The 21346-nt window shown below is 44.6% G+C and overlaps 1 long non-coding RNA gene across 2 annotated transcripts in view; it reads right to left on the reverse strand.

Annotated features, from left to right (window-relative positions):
* LOC310700676 overlaps positions 1–19348 on the reverse strand; it is a 44962-nt gene extending 25614 nt beyond the window's left edge. For both annotated transcript variants that reach the window (XR_014522700.1, XR_014522701.1), the window contains exon 1: positions 19330–19348. This is a non-coding gene — a long non-coding RNA (uncharacterized lncRNA). The remainder of the gene's footprint in view (positions 1–19329) is intronic.
* Positions 19349–21346: the final 1998 nt, after the last annotated feature.

Below are 21346 nucleotides of genomic sequence, written 5' to 3' on the forward strand. Positions count from 1 at the left end.
AGTCCTGACCAGTGTGGGATTTGGTCAGACTAAATAAGGCTTGTCACTCAAACTGGAGATATGACTCTCCACCACCACTAGAGGGGTTCTGTTTCATCCAGGGTCTGCTGAATTCACACACAACATTACTCCCTTCAATTGCTCAGCCCAGGATTTCTTAAGCAGCCTGCCAGTCTCCATTAGATTGTTTCTTGCTTCTCTCAAGGCAGTATTTATTTGTTTAAAGTCTTTATATTACATTTTCAGTCACAAAGGGAACTCAAAGCAGTTTACATAAATCAGTCAAAACACTGGGCTGCATCTAATGCTGTGGAAGTGGAACTCTGATCCTCCGATGGGACTTCCTTTATTCTCATCTTACACCCCCCAAAAATCTAGTCTGGAGGTTCCACCAACCTATTGGGGGCCCTTCCAACTCTACAGTTCTATGACTCTATGAGTAGTCCAAACTAATTGTTGAGTAGTCCAAACTAATTAGTTGAACTAATTTATCATATTATTCCATTCCAGGAAAACTCCCAATCAAGTGACAAAGGAAAGGCAAAGTTGATTACAAAAATGGAGTCTGTTCTCAGGGTCAGCACAGCAGACATCCATCTGCATCTAAGACATTTTGAAGAAGAAAGCTGAGGGAGATAGAGGCTGCAGCAATCTATTGCATACCCACCAACATTTCTCGGATGAAACTAGGGATGTCCTAAGGAAAATTGGGACATTCTGGGATCAAATCAGAAACCAAGATGGCTTCTGTAAATCTGGGACTGCCCCTGGAATATAGGGACACTTGCAACTCTGGAAATAAAGCTCTGCCCCTAGACTTAGTAATTGTTAGATATTTGACTGCTAATTTCCCACAGATGGAGAATGAGGTCTTCAATGTGGTGGCACATTGATGCACATTGATGCAGATAACTATGGAAATGTAGTTCTCATTGCTCCCAGTGAATGGTAGATGTCCAGGCATTTGAGACCATTTGACTCTTTTGGCCATTTTTTTGCATTCTTAAGCGTAGGTAGTATATATTTCACTAGCTGTCCCTTGATCAAATGTAAATATGATTTTAAAGACATTCCACATGGCAGGAATCTATGTGAAAAGGTGGAATTTACTGTGAAACGTGTTGAGGAGGCTTATTGCTAAGTCAAGTGTGGTCAGCATAAAATGTACCTCTTTAGTAGGTTTTTCTCTTTTAAAGGGAACAGGTCAGGAACACAGTTGCACTTCTCCTCCTGAAAGCCTTTTATTAGTAACAGGAGATAAAAATGTGAAATCAGTTTAATTAACCACACCACTCTGCCAGAAAATCCCAAGCAGAAATTAAAAGTGGTTCAGACTAATGATTTTGTATTTACTCCACTGGGACTTTCTTTTGCCCTGCCGGGGTTAACATAAACTTTGTTCTTTAAAAAAGCTTAATCAGGATTTTGTGCTACTTCTGATTAGAGTTTCCCTCTTGTTCTTGGTTCCCCCACCTTTGAAAAAACAACTATCTCCTGCTGCACATTATTGGAAACAAATGATTTTATAGCAGAGTTCAGGATTGTAATGCAGTAGCAAAATTTGTCACAAATGTAAGAGTTGCCCTTATCCCATGTGGGTTGCGTTGTGGTTTAACTGAGTCTCTTGGGCTTGCCGATTGGAAGGTTGGCAGTTCAAATCCCCACAATGGAGTGAGCTCCCGTTACTGTCCCAACTCCTGCCAACCTAGCAGTTCAAAAGCATGCCAGTGCAAGTAGATAAACAGGTACCGCTGTAGAGGGAAGGTAAATGGTGTTTCCGTGCACTCTGGCTTTCATCAGTGTCTCATTGTGCCAGAAGCAGTTTAGTCATGTTGACCACATGAGCCGGAAAACTGTCTGTGGACAAACATCGGCTCCCTCAGTCTGAAAGCAAGATAAGCGCCGCAACCTCATAGTCACCGTTGACTGGACATAACCATCCAGGGGTCCTTTATCTTTTACCTTTATCCCACAGGGATATCTACTGGTTGAACTCCTCCCAAATGGGAAGGGGGCACATATGTGCATCAGGGTTACAACTTGAGCACAGCTGCAGCAGAACAGCCTCACATTGCATTTCGAGGTTTTATGACTTCAAACTGATCCCTTTTCGACATAATCACCCAGAGCTATTGGACCTGAATACTTCTTGTGATTAAAATAATCTTTTCCAATCAAAACAATTATTCGACATGGCATTTTATCCCCACCAACTTCTTCTAAAATGCTCCACACAAGCGTACATGTGAACAAAACGTAAAAAAATGACATGTGGCCATAGCTCAAAAACTTGACCTGATTGAGCAAAACCAATGTGATTTTTGGATTCAGCGCATCAGATTCGTCCTAAATCAACTGAAAAAACACAGACAACAAATTTGTTGTTGAGCAGTGTTGTTATATGAAGTTATATAAAAAAGAGCATAAAGATGGAATTAAAATAAAAGAGTATTTACGACAAAATAAATTACCGCCAATTATAGAAGAATATAGACATTTAGATTCTGACATAGAAATAGAAGAAATTGCTCAAGTAATAAGAAATATGAAAAACGGCAAATCACCAGGTCCAGATGGGATTACTATAAATTGTTACAAAAAAATTGAAGAAGTTATACTTCCTATCTTGAAAAAAAATTATGAACAATATAACAGAAGATGGAAAAATTTCAGCTTCATGGAATGATGCATTAATAACATTAATCCCAAAACAAGGCGCAGGTCTGAAAAATACAAAAAATTATAGACCAATTTCATTACTAAATTCAGATTATAAAATCTTTGCCAGAATACTTGCAAATGGATTGCAAAAATTTCCTAAATAGAATAATAAACAGAGATTATGCTGGCTTTCTGCTGGGAAGGCAAATCAAGAATAATACAAGGACAATAATTGACTTATTAGAATACATTGAAATGAAACCTAGGGGAAAAGTAGCAATGTTACAAATCAGACCCGGTGTATGTTTTCGCAGTTCTATCATATTCCACCTTTCAACGTGTTTCTCTGACGCCTGGAAATGAGGAAACCCCACCTTAACAGTCCCAGAAGGGGAATGCATTCTAGACCACCACTTGCAAATCCCTGCCGTCAGTCGCATTCTCAGCAGCTAACAATCGAGAAGCTACCCAGCAGATTAAAACCATATTTGTCAGAAACAAGAAAACGGATGAAAAGCACTGCCAGAAGAGCATCGCATGACATACTGCTGTTTTGCCATAGGGTGAACATCCTGTCTGTAAAGTATCGTGCTTACGGGAAACACAGACAAAAAGGTGGGTATGACAAACAGACAGGAATTTGAAGGAAGAACGAGACAATGGAGCTCAGCTTCATAAGAAATGATCCCAGCATGGACAGTTTCCACATTCTTCTCAAATCTTCTGCAAGCTTTGTTGTAAACAAAAGTTTGACAAAGAAATCTGAAAGGTTACTGGGATTTTGCAAGGCTGTAATGAAGAAACTGGGCCTGGAATTGAATCTAAGGTGGGGAGTACAACAACAACAACAACAACAACAACAACAACAACAACAACAACAACATATTATTATTATTATTATTATTATTATTATTATTATTATTATTATTATTATTACCCCGCCCATCTGGCTGGGTTTCCCCAGCCACCTTGGGAGGCTCCCAATTGAATATTAAAAACACAATACAGCATTAAACATTAAAAACTTCCCTAAACAGGAAGTTTTGTACTGAGTGAGACCATTTCTCTATTTAACTCAGTGTTGTCCCAGATGAGAGGCAGAGGCTCTCCAAGGATTGGAACTGGGACCATCTGCATAGAAGGAAATGTTCTATCACTGAGCTACAGCTTTCCCCTAGTTTAAGATGATGCAACAGTAAGATTACTGGGTAACACACACACACACACACACACACACACACACACACACACACACACAAATATACCAGAAGCTTTCTTATTAGGAATTGTAGGTACCAACGTCCCAAAAGAGAAGGAAAGACTTTTTATGTATGCAACAATACAGATGCTACTAGCCCAGAGACGGTCTGAACCAGTTCCAACTGGTCTAGACCGGTTCCAACCAGCTTGGACAGGTTCAAACTGGCTTCAACCAGTTCAAACCAGTCTGTACTGGTTCTAACCGGTCTGAACCGGTTCAAACTGGATTCAACCGGTTCCAACCTGTCTGAACCGGTTCCAACTGGTACGAACCAGTTCCAACCGGTCTAGAATGGTTCCAACCAGCCTGGACCAGTTCAAACTGGCATCAGCTGGTTCAAACCAGTCTGGACCGGTTCCAACTGTCTTCGACCAGTTCAAACCGGTCTGAACTGGTTCCAACCGTCGGTTCCAAGCAGCTTGGAGCGGTTCAAACCGGCTTGAACCAGTTCAGACCGGTCTGAACCAGTTGCAACCAGTTTGGACCGGTTCTAACCAGCATGGGCTGCTTCAAACTGGCTTCAACTGGATAAAACTGGTCTGAACCAGTTCCAACCGGTCTGAACCAGTTCCAACCAGTCTAGACCAGTTCCAAACAGCTTGGACCAACCGGTTCCAACCGGTCTGAACAGGTTCCAACTGGTCTGAACCAGTTCCAACCGGTCTAGACTGGTTCCAGCCTTCTTGGACCGGTCTGGACCAGTTTCATCCACCTTGGACCGGTTCCAACTGGTCTAAACTAGTTCAAAATGGATTCAACCGGTTCCAACCGGCCTGAACCGGTTTCAACCAGCTTGGACCGCTTCCAACCGGTCTAGAACTGGTTCTAACTGGATCCAACCGCTTCCAACCGGTCTGAACTGGTTTCAACCAGCGTGGACCGGTTCCAACCGGTCTAGACCGGTTCAAACTAGATTCAATTGGTTCCAACCGGCATGAACTGGTTTCAACCAGCTTGGACCGGTTCCAACCCGTCTGAACTGGTTCTAACTGGCTTTAACCGGTTCCAACCAATCTAAACCAGTTCCAACCAGCTTGGACCAATTCCAACCTGCTTCAACAGATTCCAAGGGGTCTGAACCGGTTCCAACTGGTTTGAACCAGTTCCAACCAGTCAAGACTGGTTTCAACCAGCTTGGAACGGTTCCAACTGGTCCAAACTGCTTCTAACTGGATTCAACCGGTTCCAACTGGTCTGAACCGGTTTCAACCAGATTGGACCGATTCCAACCAGTCTAAACCGGTTCCAACCAGTCTAGACTGGTTCCAGGCCTCTTGGACCAGTCCAATCCGGTCTGAACCGGTTCCAACCGGTCTGAACTGGTTCTAACTGGATTTAACCGGTTCCAACCGGTCTGAACCAGTTCCAACCAGTTTAGACTGGTTTCAACCAGCTTGGAACGGTTCCAACTGGTCCAAACTGCTGCTAACTGGATTCAACCGGTTCCAACTGGTCTGAACCGGTTTCAACCAGCTTGGACCGGTTCCAACCAGTCTGAACCGGTTCTAACTGGATTCAATGGGTTCCAACCGGTCTGAACCGGTTCCAACAGGTCTGAACCAGTTCCAACCGGTCTAGACTGGTTCCAGCCTTCTTGGACCGGTCTGGACCGGTTTCATCCATCTTGGACCGGTTCCAACTGGTCTAAACTAGTTCAAACTGGATTCAACTGGTTCCAACCGGCCTGAACCGGTTTCAACCAGCTTGGACTGCTTCCAACCGGTCTGAACTGATTCTAACTGGATCCAACCGGTTCCAACCGGCCTGAACCGGTTTCAACCAGCTTGGACTGGTTCCAACCAGCTTGGACCAGTTCCAACTGGTCTGAACCAGTTTCAACCAGCTTGGACCAGTTCCAACTGGTCTAAACCAGTTCAAACTGGATTCAACCGGTTCCAACCGGTCTGAACCGGTTTCATCCATCTTGGACCGGTTCCAACCGGTCTGAACCAGTTCTAACTGGATTCAACGGGTTCCAACCGGTCTGAACAGGTTCCTACAGGTCTGAACCAGTTCCAACCGGTCTAGACTGGTTCCAGCCTTCTTGGACCGGTCTGGACGGGTTTCATCCATCTTGGAACGGTTCCAACTGGTGTAAACTAATTCAAACTGGATTCAACTGGTTCCAACCGGCCTGAACCGGTTTCAACCAGCTTGGACCGCTTCCAACCGGTCTGAACTGGTTCTAACTGGATCCAACCGGTTCCAACCGGCCTGAACCGGTTTCAACCAGCTTGGACCGGTTCCAACCGGTTTAGACTGGTTCCAACCAGCTTGGACCAGTTCCAACTGGTCTGAACTGGTTTCAACCAGCTTGGACCAGTTCCAACTGGTCTAAACCAGTTCAAACTGGATTCAACCGGTTCCAAACGGTCTAAACCGGTTTCATCCATCTTGGACCGGTTCCAACCGGTCTGAACCAGTTCTAACTGGATTCAATCGGTTCCAACCGGCATGAACCGGTTTCAAACTGCTTGGACCGGTTCCAACCCGTCTGAACTGGTTCTAACTGACTTTAACCGGTTCCAACCGGTCTAAATGAGTTCCAACCAGCTTGGACCAATTCCAACCTGCTTCAACCATTTCCAAGGGGTCTGAACCGGTTCCAACCGGTCTAAATGAGTTCCAACCAGTCTAGACTGGTTCCAAACAGCTTGGACCGGTTCCAACCAGTCTGAACCGGTTCCAACCAGCCTAGACTGGTTCCAGGCCTCTTGGACCAGTCCAATCCGGTCTGAACCAGTTCCAACCAGTTTAGACTGGTTTCAACCAGCTTGGACCGGTTCCAACTGGTCTAAACCAGTTCAAACTGGATTCAACCGGCTCCAACCGGCCTGAACCAGTTTCAACTAGCTTGGATCGGTTCCAACCAGTCTGAACCGGTTCTAACTGGATTCAACTGGTTCCAACCAGACTGAACCAGTTCCAACCGGTCTGAAACAGTTCCAACTGGTCTAGACTGGTTCCATCCCTCTTGGACTGGTTAAAACTGGTCTGAACCGGTTCCAACAGGTCTGAACCGGTTCCAACCAGCTTGGACGAGTTCCAACTGGTCTAAACTGGTTCAAACTGGATTCAACCGTTTCCAACCAGTCTAGACCGGTTCCAACCAGCTTGGACCGGTTCCAACTGGTCTGAACCGGTTCTAAGTGGATTCAACCTGTTCCAACCAGTCTGAACCGGTTTCAACCAGCTTGGACCGGTTCCAACCGGTCTAGACCGGTTTAAACTAGATTCAACCGGTTCCAACCAGCCTGAACCGGTTTCAACCAGCTTGAAGCGGTTCCAACCGGTCTAGAACGGTTCCAACCAGCCTCAACCGGTTCCAACGGGTCTGAACCAGTTCCAACCAGACTAGACCGGTTCCAACCAGCTTGAGTGAATCAGAGAACGTCAGATTTTTGCTGCATTTTTGACTGCATCGAGGGCTTCTGTTTTCACCACCAAACTTTCAGGGGAGGATTTGCATTTGCAACAGTGTGGCACCATTTTTGAGTGAATTGCACAATGTCAGATTTTTTTGTGAAATTCTGACCCCGCGGGTTAGGGATTATTTCAAAAAATAATAATTCAGCAGCTTAAGGCGTCGAGGCCTGATTGCTTAGCCTAGGATAGGAACCCTTCTGTTTTCACCACCAAATCTTTCAGGGGAGCATTTGCAACAATTTGGCACCATTTATGAGTGAATTGCAGAATTATTATTTTTTTAATTCTTTCCCCGCGTGTCAGGGATTTTTTCAAAAAAAGATTTTCTGCATGGTAAGGTGTCGAGGCCAGATTTCTAAGCCTAGGATAAAAAGCCGTCTGTTTTCACTACCAAACCTTTCAGGGGAGCATTTGCAACAGTTTGGCACCATTTTTTAGTGAATTGCATAATGTCAGATTTTTTTTTGAAATTCTGGTTAAGGATTTTTTCAAAAAAAGATTTTCCGCAGCTTAAGGCGTCCAGGCCTGATTTCTTAGCCTAGGATAAAAACCCTTCTGTTTTCACTGCCAAACCAAAGAAGACAAAGTCCCTAGCAGAGAGGACTGGCAAACTCAGCTGATAGACTATGCCGAGATGGCAAAACTGACTGGAAAACTCAGGAACCAAGAAGGCAAAAACTTCAAGAAAGAATGGGGGGGGGGAAATAATTTATTTAGGAGACCACTATAAGCAGATGAAAACATTAGCAGGATTTTAATAACACTTGTGATGTAACAATCACTATGGACAATATGGAGAGATACAAAATATGGCTCATGAAATAATATGCAGTTGAAAACATTAAGAATAAGACCCTTGGAGGGGATGGTGTGAAGTCTGGAGATTCAGAGAAATCCCTAAATATGGATATGTACTTGGTATTATTATAACTTTATGCTTATAAAATCAAATAAAAATTATTATTTTTTAAAAACGATTACTGGGTTAATAATATCCTTGTATCATCAAGCTTACAAGGGAATATGCACTAGGGATAACCCCTTTCTAAACAAACGTAATGGGTACAGTATATTCTAAATCTAAATATTATATTTTGTTGTGTGAGCCTCAATTTAAGGTCCAGAGATGGGTGAGGTTGATGGGATGGAGGTGTCTTGTTTTTGTTGCACATTCATTTAAGAGTACCTCTTTAGGTTGCAGCAATGCAGTGACACTGGGGAAGAATTGATATGTGAATGCTCTGTTATCAATCCACCGCTAATGCAATTTTATTGTGTCAATGACATGTTGTAGTATACACCTGCAAAAAAGAGGGGAGGGAATAAAGTCTGGACTGGCCTTTTACCTCCATCAAGAACTCAGCTTTTGTTCTGCACTCTAATGATAATAACTCTGTATCACTCTGCAGGGCTAATGTAAAGATTGTTGGGATAATGTAGGCAAGGACCTCAATATTACCCATCTATTTTCTTAAATCACCTCCATCCCCCCTTTTATTTTAGTGGTCTAAGAGCACCTGTCTGTAATCATAATTGGTGCTGCTTTTAGGTTCTGCTCTTGAATTTAAAAGGTTGGATAGTGTGAAAAATTTCCACGTTCCCTTTTAAATCTCCAAGAAAGAAAATGTGCTTCCAGATGGGGACTTAATATTGCAAACATTGAGATACCAGGAACTGGTAATTGGCAAGAGGTTGTGTGTGTGTGTGTTTTAACATACTCGGAGGGGTAAATCTATATTAAAAGGTGGGGAGGGGGAATATAGGCTAACATCATGTGGATACTAAGGGGGGGGACTTGCATGCATGGAAAGCATGCATCTGACAATAAATATCATTTCTTCTTATATTTGTTCCTGCTCTCCTGTACCCATTCGCAAATACGCTGATTTTCTTTGCCTCCCTTTCTGCCTTTTTTTGATGACGCTAATTAAGTCATGACTTCAGAAGGAATACAGAAAGAGGAAGGAGCAAAAGAGCACTGGCAGAATCTCTCACGTTTCTGCTGCCACCTTGGCATCCAGCGGTAAAGGAAGCTGAACAGTCTTGGCCTCTGCATGCAATTTGCAGATGGTAACATTAAGACCTGCTTGTTCTCAAGCTGCACGTCAAGCAGGTAATGTGTCTGAGAAATTCTCTTCAGCGTGGCTCAAAAGAAAGAGGGGAAAGGGGCTGTGAATTTATTCTGTCAGCTCTGTTTGTGTATGTTTTCTGGTGCTAAGCTCCTAAGGCGTGAAAGAGAATTTCAAAGAGCAATTCCTGGGTAGTGGTGCTTAGGGAACAACACTGATGTGCAGATGTTTTGCTTAGGCCTGTATACCAGCAACGCACAAGGGGCAAATAGCCACGGAAGATGCAGGCAATACTTTCAGTTCTGATCTTGGTTCCAGTTCAGGTGAACCTAGATTGAATTGATTGGGTTTACAATCCCATATTTGCATTCCACTTGAATTCTTCAAGGCTCAAAGCTAGCAAGTGTAGAGGTTCCTTATAGCCACGCAATTCTACGATGGTGAGCACTGAAACTTCAGTTCCAATTCCAAAAATCTGGGGAAGCATAAATTGGCTGATAGATCCATACCGTTGAGATTTCAGGATGGCAAATCAGGACCCCACTACCACCATCCTGCTGCCCCCCTCACCTGCTGGCTTGCTGGCACCACCTGTCCACTCACCTGCTAACTGCTGCCGTCTGGCTTCCAGAAGTACACCACTGCGGCCCTCCTTGTGTGGGTGTGGCAATGGGCAACAGAAGACTGATCGGCAGGTTCTGGGCAGCTAGAGAAGGTGCAGAACCAAAAGACTGCAGAAGGAAGAGATGCATGTCTTTTGATCCCCGTTGGCTGAAATCCCAGGACATCCCAGGATGGGATCAGGAGCCAGGGTGGTTCCTGTAATTCTGGGATGTCCCAGTTAAGACAGGACACTTGTGCGGTATGTAGATCATAAAGGAAATTAATTGGACATAATACATTGGGAATGTTTCCTGTACATATTTCTCATTGGAGATGATTGTGATGATGATAAATAGCAGACTTTTAATAATAATAGAAAATTTATATGTTTAGTATCCTTTGTGACTTGACCTGCATCTTTCCTTTGTTATTAAGCCTGTGCCCTCTCTATTGTTCACAGACATGAAGTCAGAATCCTGTTTCTCAGCAATGATTATTACGATTATTCTTCTATTCTTTTACTTCAAGCTCATTAAAAAAAAAAAAGCCCTGGGAACTGTAGACTTAGATCTGTCTGCGTATAGTGTTTTGTACTTTGACTAGCATACTGTTATTCTGAACGCTCCATTGTCCTGTTCAGTGTTTGCACGTACTTAATTTGAACCCGAGTCACCCTGGTGCCAGACCAGTGTTTTCATTTGCTTGCTTACAAATATGGTATCTGCAGTTGCTAAGCTGCTGAATGAGCATCATCCAGCCATGGGTGGCTGATATACTATGATGTCACAATGAGCCTTGGCAGATAGAGATGTCACAGAGGTGCTGAGTAGTCTAGCTGAGTAGTCTAGGATTAGAGAGAAGAGGGGCTGTATCTCAGAAGATGAAGAAGATCCCAGATTCATTTTCTGTCATCTTCAGGTAAGGCTGAGGTGGTGTCGGTCAGATCGGTCTGAAGCTCGGTGGACATCCTCATTGTGTGAATCTACAGAAGATGATCGGTCTCGCTGGATGTGGTGAGTTCTCCTTTCGGTACATGGGCTGTGGACCACCTCATGAGTGTTATCCTTCTCAAAGACCATGGCCATATTCATTGCTTCCATCATTGTGATATCATCTTGCATACTACTGATGAACTTTTCAAGAAGTCGTTCCTCGATGTCAGCAAATCGGCAGTACATCGCAATCCCCTGGAGTGCTGTGATGTATTCACTCGCTGACTCTTGCGCTTGTTGTTCTCTGTGCACAATGTCGTAGAGGCAGTGGTTCTTAGTTGGCTGAGGCGCAAGGTGTCTTGTCATAGCCTGTGTCAGCTCATTGAAAGTGCATGCCTCTATGTCCCTGGGTGCCATCAGACCTTCGAGTAGAGTGATGGCAGAACTTCCCAGCACTGTCAGTAGCATATCCATGACTTCCTTTATGGTCGGCCTTTCACTATTGTTACCGACCACAAGCCACTCCTGGGACTCTCTGCACCTGACCGCCAGACACCCCAGATGCTTTCGCCACGAGTATTGCGCTGGTCCATTTTCTTGGCTGATTACCAATACTCGCTACAGCACTGACCCAGGAAAGCCATGGGTCATGCAGATGCACTCAGCTGCTAGCCGCTGTCGGAGAGCGGCTCTGACCCTGCTCCTGCCCACCAGATCCTGCGGCTGGAAGACTTACCAGACCAGCCCTTGTATGTGAAGGACATTGCCGCCGCAACCACGAAGGATAGGCTATTGCCCCGCGTCTTGGACTGGGTGGGGAGAGGGTGGCCCAGGAAGCCGGGTCCAGAAATTTCATTCTACACAGCCTGCAAGGACAAGCTGTCTACTCACCAAGGATGCCTGTTATGGGGTAGCCATGTTATAGTCCGTCCGTCCCGTTAAGAAAAAAAGTCTTAGAAGGGCTGCAGGTGTCTCACCCGGGGATCATCTGGATGAAAGCATTGGCCTGTAGCTATCTGTGGTGGCCAGGCATAGATGCGGAGTTAGAGGGCTGGGTGAAACGTGAGCCCTGCCAGGTCTCCCGGCCGGATCCACCCAAGGACCAGTACAGTCCTGGGAGTCCACACAGTCCCCATGGTCCCGGGTGCATGTGGATTTCATGGGGCCTTTTCAGGGCCAACACTTCCTAATAGTGGTTGACTCTCAGTCCAAGTGGCTCGAGTGGTGCTGACCTTAACTGTGTCCGCTAGAGCGACTATAAACACGCTCAGGAAGCTATTCGTGACACACGGCTTGCCAGACACACTGGTGAGCGATAATGGGACCACTTTTACTTCGGCGGAATTCAAAGAATTTGTAACCAAGGATGGAATCCACCACATTCGTTCCGCTCCTTTTCACTCGGCCACTAACGGCCAAGCTGGATGCATGGGCCATACTACCAAAGATGCGCTTAGGTGCATAGTGCATGGAGATTGGACTCTCCGGCTAGCGGAGTTCTTATTGGCCCAACACATCGCCCCAAGCACAGTGACCGGCCGGAGCCCGGCGGAGTTACTTATGGGAAGGAGGGAGGCTCACTACCCTCCTTGATCGTATGCACCCTGACTGGGCTCTTGAGCAACAGCCATCCGCTGTGGTGTGGGGGGCTCCAAGAGGGTTCTCCCCTGGGGACACTGTGTACGTCCGAAACTATGGGCCCAGACAGGGTTGGGTCCCAGGTATCATTGCTCACTGTACAGCTCCGGCTTCCTACAAGGTAGGTTGGGAGGGGGGACTGGTTTGGAAGAGACACATTGACCAGATCAGAGCCAGGACACCTCCGAACATGGAACTCCAATTGGAACCAGAGGACAGAGAAATGGGTATTTCAGGAGATTCTGTGCCCAGGCCAGGGTGGGAACCAGACGGGTTGCCAGTGATTGAGTTACCCCAGCAGGGCGACTTCAGGCTGGAATCCTCAGTGGCTCCATTGGCAGTGACCCCTTTGGAGCCGGCCTCGCTGACCGCCCCACTCAGACCACAGGTACCGGAGGAACCTCCTGGGTCACCCACTCGGGCACAGGAACCATAACGGTCCCAGCGGGAGCGGAAAAGGCCAGCACACCTTGATGACTATGTTTGTTCCTTTTGTTAGGAAGTTGGGGGGAGGAGTGTTATGTATTGGGTTTAACACATTTTATGTTACAAGGCGCATTCTAACCAATTGTATAAGCGTTGGAAGACAAATGTTCTAATGACAAGTAAGCGCATGCACTGTCAACTGTCAACTGTCAACAGTCAGTTCATGTTAGGGCTTTTATTTTGTAGTCCTGTGAGTTCGGGTTTTGTCTTTCTATGAGTGAGCCATTGTCACTGACAATGTTGAATAAACGTAGTTGAGAAACTTATACTGTCTTAGGCTTCTGACTTTTCCCGAACATTTAACATTTGCCATCACCCTGGCCCAGGCCTTCGCCTTCACCGTAGCCTGGGCATTTGCCTTTGCCTTTGCCATGGCCTGGGCCTTTGGCTTTGGCGTGGTTCAGGCCTTCGCCTTGGCCCTGGCCCGGGCCTTTGCCTTTCGGCCTGGCCTTTGCTTTTGCCTTTGCCTTTGCCCTGGCCTTTCAGTTAGAGCTGAGGTTGAAAGGATTCATGATGTTACTTGAACAGGGTTTAATTCATCCTTGCCAGGGTGTTTTATATGATAAACAAACTTGAAGTTAGTATGACTACAAATCCACATTCCATTTTTATGCATCTTGGGAGAAATGTGTTCTCAAGATCTTCTTGTTTCAGTTCTGTTTTTTATTTTCTCTTTAGGGAGATCCCAACCAATTATAGATAGGGTTTTACATGTCTTCTAATTACGACAGAATAGAATTGGGGAAAGCCTACAAGGGAAACAGACCAAATGAGGAACAGAATGCTATCCGTGGATGTAAAGGCTTTCATGGAATTGGCAATGGCTGCCAGAATACCGGATTAACATTCCCATCTGAAAATGCGCTTCACAATAAAACAACTAGCTGAAACTAATTGGGCACATTATATAGTGTCTGCATTGTGACAACAGGCTCCCTGAATATCTGCCTTCAACATTTTGCTTGTGGTATTATTTCCTCCATGCAAATTTAAGTTTGCAAATGATTCCAGTTTGAAGGCCTCTCTTCAAAAACCTCAGACTTCTTCCTGAGCCCATTGCAACAATGCATTATGTTAATTACCTATATGTGATTGTCTGGGTCCTGAGGCAAATTAATATCTTCAGAGTATACTGTACATTTGTGCAGATTGCTGGGTGTTTATCTTTTTAGCTCATTATAGGGAGCGCTTATTTTGGAATCGTATAGCACTAGGAAACCAATTGACTCTGAGATCAGTTCTTGCTGTTAACTAACAGCTTTATTTCCATTTCACTCGCTTATATCTACCCACTCAAAAAATGACTGTTTGCTGTTTTTATCCAGACAGTGAAGAATTAGGCCATTAATTTTTACTGCTCCTAATGCCGGTGGTGCACGTCATGATGTTTGCCCAATTATAAGACTGAAGTTTTGTACCTCTGTTGGGCACCATTTTAAAGTTATTTTTGATTCACATATAGGAAACACCCATTTCTGGGGTTTAGCCATCTCTTTGGTCATTCTAGCAGGACCCAAAAATAAAACCCAAAGCAACCAAAGACTGAGACTACACTCTGTAAGACAACATAATTTGAAAGTTGGCTGGAGGGGGGAATCCCCTGAGTGGTAGTCAAGTAAATTTTATGTTATACAGTGGTTCCGCTCCTTCCTCCTGGGCCGTGTTCAGAAAGTGGTGGTGGGGGATGAGTGTTCAGACCCCTGGGCTCTCACTTGTGGGGTGCCTCAGGGTTCTGTCCTCTCCCCCATGCTTTTCAACATTTACATGCAGCCGCTGGGAGAGATCATCAGGAGGTTTGGGCTGGGTGTTCATCAGTATGCGGATGATACCCAGCTCTACCTCTCTTTTAAATCAGAACCAGTGAAGGCGGTGAAGGTCCTGCGTGAGTGTCTGGAGGCGGTTGGAAGATGGATGGCGGCTAACAGATTGAGGTTGAATCCTGACAAGACAGAAGTACTGTTTTTGGGGGACAGGAGGCGGGCAGGTGTGGAGGATTCCCTGGTCCTGAATGGGGTAACTGTGCCCCTGAAGGACCAGGTGCGCAGCCTGGGAGTCATTTTGGACTCACAGCTGTCCATGGAGGCACAGGTTAAATCTGTGTCCAGGGCAGCTGTTTACCAGCTCCATCTGGTACGTAGGCTGAGACCCTATCTGCCTGCGGACTGTCTCGCCAGAGTGGTGCATGCTCTGGTTATCTCCCGCTTGGACTACTGCAATGCACTCTACGTGGGGCTACCTTTGAAGGTGACCCAGAAACTACAACTAATCCAGAATGCGGCAGCTAGACTGGTGACTGGGGGCGGCCGCCGAGACCATATAACACCGGTCTTGAAAGACCTACATTGGCTCCCAGTACGTTTCCGAGCACAATTCAAAGTGTTGGTGCTGACCTTTAAAGCCCTAAACGGCCTCGGTCCAGTATACCTGAAGGAGCGTCTCCACCCCCATCATTCTGCCCGGACGCTGAGGTCCAGCGCCGAGGGCCTTCTGGCGGTTCCCTCATTGTGAGAAGCAAAGCTACAGGGAACCAGGCAGAGGGCCTTCTCGGTAGTGGCGCCCGCCCTGTGGAACGCCCTTCCAGCAGATGTCAAAACGATAAACAACTACTTGACATTCAGAAGACATCTTAAGGCAGCCCTGTTCAGGGAAGTTTTTAACGTGTGATATTTTACTGTATTTTTGGTTTTTATGGAAGCCGCCCAGAGTGGCTGGGGACACCCAGCCAGATGGGCGGGGTATAAATAATAAATTATTATTATTATTATTATTATTATTATTATTATTATTATTATTCAGAGTAGATAGACCCAGTGAGATTAATGGATCAAACTTAGTCATGCTCATTTGTTTCAGTGGCTCAACTCTTGGAAAAACTTAGCCGAATGCCACACATTATGCCAGACTTCCCCAAACAGTTACCCTTCAGATATTTTGGACTCCAATTCCCATCTGCCCTGGTCATCAGGGTGTCAGTTTGCATTTCTTGGTGCAGAAAGCATTGATCTGATGTGTAGAGATCTTTCCTATTCTAATTAATTCAAGAGGGTTCTGGAAGCGTCTCTGTGTGAAAGAAACAAGCAGAAGGTTCATGATGTTTGGGTTATTCCTTTAGAGAAGCTGAGGACAGCTGGCTTAAACTGGTTCTGTTATCTCTTCTTCAAGGTCATGCTGACTATAATAATAGGCCAGGAACAGTCTCGGTTTCACTTTCTCTTTCTATCTCTCTTCCTTCTGGTGTGGTGTTTTGTATATAGTGTTAAGGGTTGGTCTTATTATAAGTTATTGTAGGTTTAAGTTAAGTCTGCTGCAACTGGATTTCTTATGGACAGTGCCAATCCTGAATGTGTTGGATTTGTGACCATTATGCTCATTTGCCTTCAGGAGTAGTAAAGCTCTGCTGGATGAAATATTAATTGCTTCTGGTTTATTTTTGGGAATCCTGCAATGTGTTTAAGTTTTTACAATGCTAACTATACAATTGGAGTTCTGCTCTAGATCAATACTGAATAGAATTCCATGACACAGGGGCCATGGTCATGGCTTATGGGAGTTGTAGTCCATCACATCCAGAGAGCATCAGGTCAAAGAACGTTGTCCTATGCCATGAAACTGAGCCCCAGGCACAAGGGGACAGGATTAGCTCCCATCTCACCAACACCCATGAGTAAACTATTCACTGTCAATGGCTGCCAGAGACAGTGATACGAGGAAAATGTAAGGGCAGCAAAAAATGCCCTGATTTGATACTGCATGGTCAAGGTTGCATTAGGAGCAAGGCCCATGGTGGGGTGCAATGTGTTCAGATTTACAGAATTTGCCACCCTAAGAATCCCCACAAATTTATGGGACATATCTGAATCATAATAACAAACCTCCCATTCTTGTTTTTGTAAAAGCCGAAATGGGGGAAAGACTGACTTTTTATTATTTATAAATTGAAAATCATATTTTAAATATTTTTATTATTATTTTATCCCTTGTTCATTGCTGCCCTGGGCTCCTTTGGGAGGAATTATAAATTTAATAATAAAAATAAAAATGAATGAATGTTTACCTCAGCTTTTACATTGACAAAATGCCCCAGGCAGCTTACAAAAGAGCAACACATTCACAAGAGCAATAATCAAAAGGCTGCTGCCAGGAGTGGATTGGAGCACTAAAATCAAATTTTAGCAAAACAGTACAATCACATTCCTTGTATGAATAGATACAAGAGAAATCAAGGGCCCCAGATGTTGTCTTTAGAATCCGGATGGTGCAGTTACTGACTTCATTTTGGGTCAAGTTGGTGTTTTTGTTTCCTTGCAATCATCCCTCCCCCAACCCACACCAACCATGTTCTTAGAGTAGATTAAATTTTGAGTCTGTTAACCTTGATCCTTAACTTTTCAGTAACTTTAGAGTCAAAATAAAACTTCTGAGTTACGAGCTAAACATCGCTGCAGTGCCTTCCCTACAGTGGTTGGAATTAATAGTGTCTGAAATTTCTGAGGGCATGCAATACATCTCTGGAATGGACCTTCTTTTTAAACAGCCATAAAGCTTTTGATACCTCAAGGATCATGCTATGTAATTACAGGAGTTACTTTTTTATATATCTGTGGCAGATATCCTTCATTTTACTGAGTTTCTAAGGGACAATAACGGCCATTTCTGCCCCCTCATCTGCAGTGTTTGGATGCCCAATCTGTTTCTTTCTGTTGCAGCATATGGTATAAGCACATTCACCAGAGTCATTTTGATGATTTAGGATATGCATCACCTGTCTCCCATTCGTATAATGTACTTTACCCCGCCATTGCCCTTTGCTTATGGGTTAGAGTCCCAGCTTCTGTGGAAGTGAGGCTTGAGCAAGGACATTGTTGAAGTTGAAGTCTTTTATTCGGCAATTCCACTTTGCACCCCTATTTTCACCTTCACCCCCATGTCCGTGCCTCTCTCTTCCTCTTGTGCAACCTCCCTTGTATACAAACCACCTCCAAGGTACCTCCAACATCTTTCTCCTCCCACTCAATGCAACTACTAACCACCCTAAGCATAGCCTGAAGGAGCATCTCCACTGCCATCATTCAGCCCAGACAATGAGGTCCAGCTCCGAGGGCCTTCTGGCGGTTCCCTCACTGCATGAAGTAAAGCTACAGGGAAGCAGGCAGAGGGCCTTCTCAGCAATGGCACCCTTCTTGTGGAACACCCTCCCATCAGATTCAAAAAGAACTACACAACTTTTAAAAGAAATCTGAAGGCAGCCCTGTTTCCAGCTCCAAAGGCCTTCTGGCAGTTCCCAAACTGCGAGAAGTGAGGTTACAGGGAACCAGGCAGAGGGCCTTCTTGGAAGTGGTACCTGCCCTGTGGAATGCCCTCCCACCAGATGTCAAGGAAATAAACAACTCTCTGACTTTTAGAAGGCATCTGAAGGCAGAACTGTTTAGGGAAGTTTTTAATGTGTGATGTTTTATGTTTTATGTTTTTAATATTCTGTTGGGAGCCACCCAGAGTGGCTGGGGAAACCCAGCCAGATGGGTGGGGTATTATTATTATTATTATTATTATTATTATTATTATTATTATTATTAATTCTAAGTGGGAATGTATAACTTCACAAAAGTTATCCAGTCCTATGTATGCAGACTTAGGTGTGGCCCTGATTTCAGTGAGTTTGGTACTCATGGTGCTACTTCTCCCAGGTCCTTCTCAAGAACCTCCATGACGCTGCCTCATACTGAGCCAGATCTTTGCTTAGTATTGTCTATACTGATGACAGTGTCCAAACCCTCCAAGTGTCCCTATTTTCCATGGATGATCCTGGAATTACAGAAGCCACCCAGCTTTTTCTTAGGACGTCCGTATTTTCAACAGAGAAACGTTGGATGGGAAGGTAGGATGTCCCTATTTTCATTGGAGAACTGTTGGCGGGTATGGTACGGCTGCCATATGTTCTGAATTTCCTGGACATATGACAGTTGGAAACAGTGTCCAGGCAGAAATCACTGACTAAAATGTCTGGGAAGTCTAGATTTTCCTTAAGAATAATTCAAAACTTTGTTTGTTTGTGTTTTTGAAGTTTTGCCCAAAAAAGCTCAACAACTTTTGTGTCCGGATTTTTCACTTTTTGAAATATGGCAACAAATTTTCACTCTTTGAAATAGGACATGCCTATTTTCATCAGAGAACTGTTGGAGGGGACATCTCTATTTTCATCGGATAAATATTGGTGGGTGAGGTGTCTTAACGTAGAGGTGTTTCTTAGCCTTACCTGAAGATGACAGAAAATGAATCTGGGAATCTGGGATCTTCTTCATCTTCTGAGATACAGCCCCTCTTCTCTCTAATCCTAGACTACTCACCTAGACTACTCAGACCTCTGTGGCATCTCTATCTGCCCAGGCTCATTATGACATCATAGTATATCAGCCACCCATGGCTGGATGGTGCTCATTCAGCAGCTTAGCCACTGCAGATACCATATTTGTAAGCAAGCAAATGAAAACACTGGTCTGGCACCAAGGTGACTCGGGTTCAAATTAACTCCCTGGCAAGTTTGAGAGATGATCTACTTTTATGGTTGGAAAGTATGTGCATACTCGAGCAAACACTGAACAGGACAATGGAGCGTTCAGAATAACAGTGTGCTAGTCAAAGTACAAAACACTATACGCAGAGAGGTCTAAGTCTACAGTTCCCAGTGCTTTTTTAAAAAAATGAGCTTGAAGTAAAAGAATAGAAGAAGAAGAGGAAGAAGAGGAAGAAGAGGAAGAAGAGGAAGAAGAAGAAGAAGAAGAAGAAGAAGAAGAAGAAGAAGAAGAAGAAGAAGAAGAAGAAGAAGAAGAAGAAGAAGAATTGTTGAGAAACAGGATTCTGACTTCATAAATGTGAACAATAGAGCAGGCACAGGCTTAATAACAAAGGAAAGATGCAGGTCAAGTCACAAAGTATACTAAACATATAAATTTTCTATTATTATTAAAAGTCTGCTATTTATCATCATCACTATCATCTCCAATGAGAAATATGTACAGGAAACATTCCCAATGTATTATGTCCAATGAATTTCCTTTATGATCTACATACCGCACAACTGTCCTGTTTTAACTGGGACATCCCAGAATTACAGGAACCACCCTGGCTCCTGATCCCATCCTGGGATGTCCTGGGATTTCAGCCAACGGGGACTTAAAGACATGCTTCTCTTGCTTCTGCACTCTATTGGCTCTGCACCATCTCTTGCTGCCCAGAACCTGCCGATCAGTCTTCTGTTGCCCATTGCCACACCCACACAAGGAGGGACGCAGTGGTGTACTTCTGGAAGCCAGAAGGCAGCAGTTAACAGGTGAGTGAGCAGGTGGTGCCAGCAAGCCAGCAGATGGGGGGGCAGCAGGATGGTTATAGTGGGGTCCTGATTGGCCCTCCTGAAATGTCAATGGTATGGATCTATCAGCCACCTTATGCTTCTCCAGATTTTTGCAATCAGAACTGAAGTTTCAGTGCTCACCATCGTAGAATTGCGTGGCTATAAGGAACCTCTACACTTGCTAGCTGTGAGCCTTGAAGAATTCAAGTGGAATGCAAATATGGGATTGATAAACCCAATCAATTCAATCTAGGTTCACCTGAACTGGAACCAAGATCAGAACTGAAAGTATTGCCTGCATCTTCCGTGGCTATTTGCCCCTTGTGCGTTGCTGGTATACAGGCCTAAGCAAAACATCTGCACATCAGTGTTGTTCCCTAAGCACCACTACCCAGGAATTGCTCTTTGAAATTCTCTTTCACGCCTTAGGAGCTTAGCACCAGAAAACATACACAAACAGAGCTGACAGAATAAATTCACAGCCCCTTTCCCCTCTTTCTTTTGAGCAACGCTGAAGAGAATTTCTCAGACACATTACCTGCTTGACGTGCAGCTTGAGAACAAACAGATCTTAATGTTACCATCTGCAAATTGCATGCAGAGGCCAAGACTGTTCAGCTTCCTTTACCGCTGGATGCCAAGGTGGCAGCAGAAACGTGAGAGATTCTGCCAGTGCTCTTTTGCGCCTTCCTCTTTCTTTATTCCTTCTGAAGTCATGACTTAATTAGCGTCATCAAGAAAAGGAAGAAAGGGAGGCAAAGAAGCAGCAGCGTATTTGTGAATGGGCACAGGAGAACAGGAACAAATCTAAAAAGAAATGATATTTATTGTCAGATGCATGCTTTCCATGCATGCCAGTGCCCCCCCTCAGTATCCCCATGATGTTAGCCTGTATTCCCCCTCCCCACCTTTTAATATAAAT

The sequence above is a fragment of the Podarcis liolepis genome (genome assembly GCF_965112155.1).
Source record: "Podarcis liolepis genome assembly, chromosome: 2".
NCBI classification, from domain to species: Eukaryota; Metazoa; Chordata; class Lepidosauria; order Squamata; family Lacertidae; genus Podarcis; species Podarcis liolepis.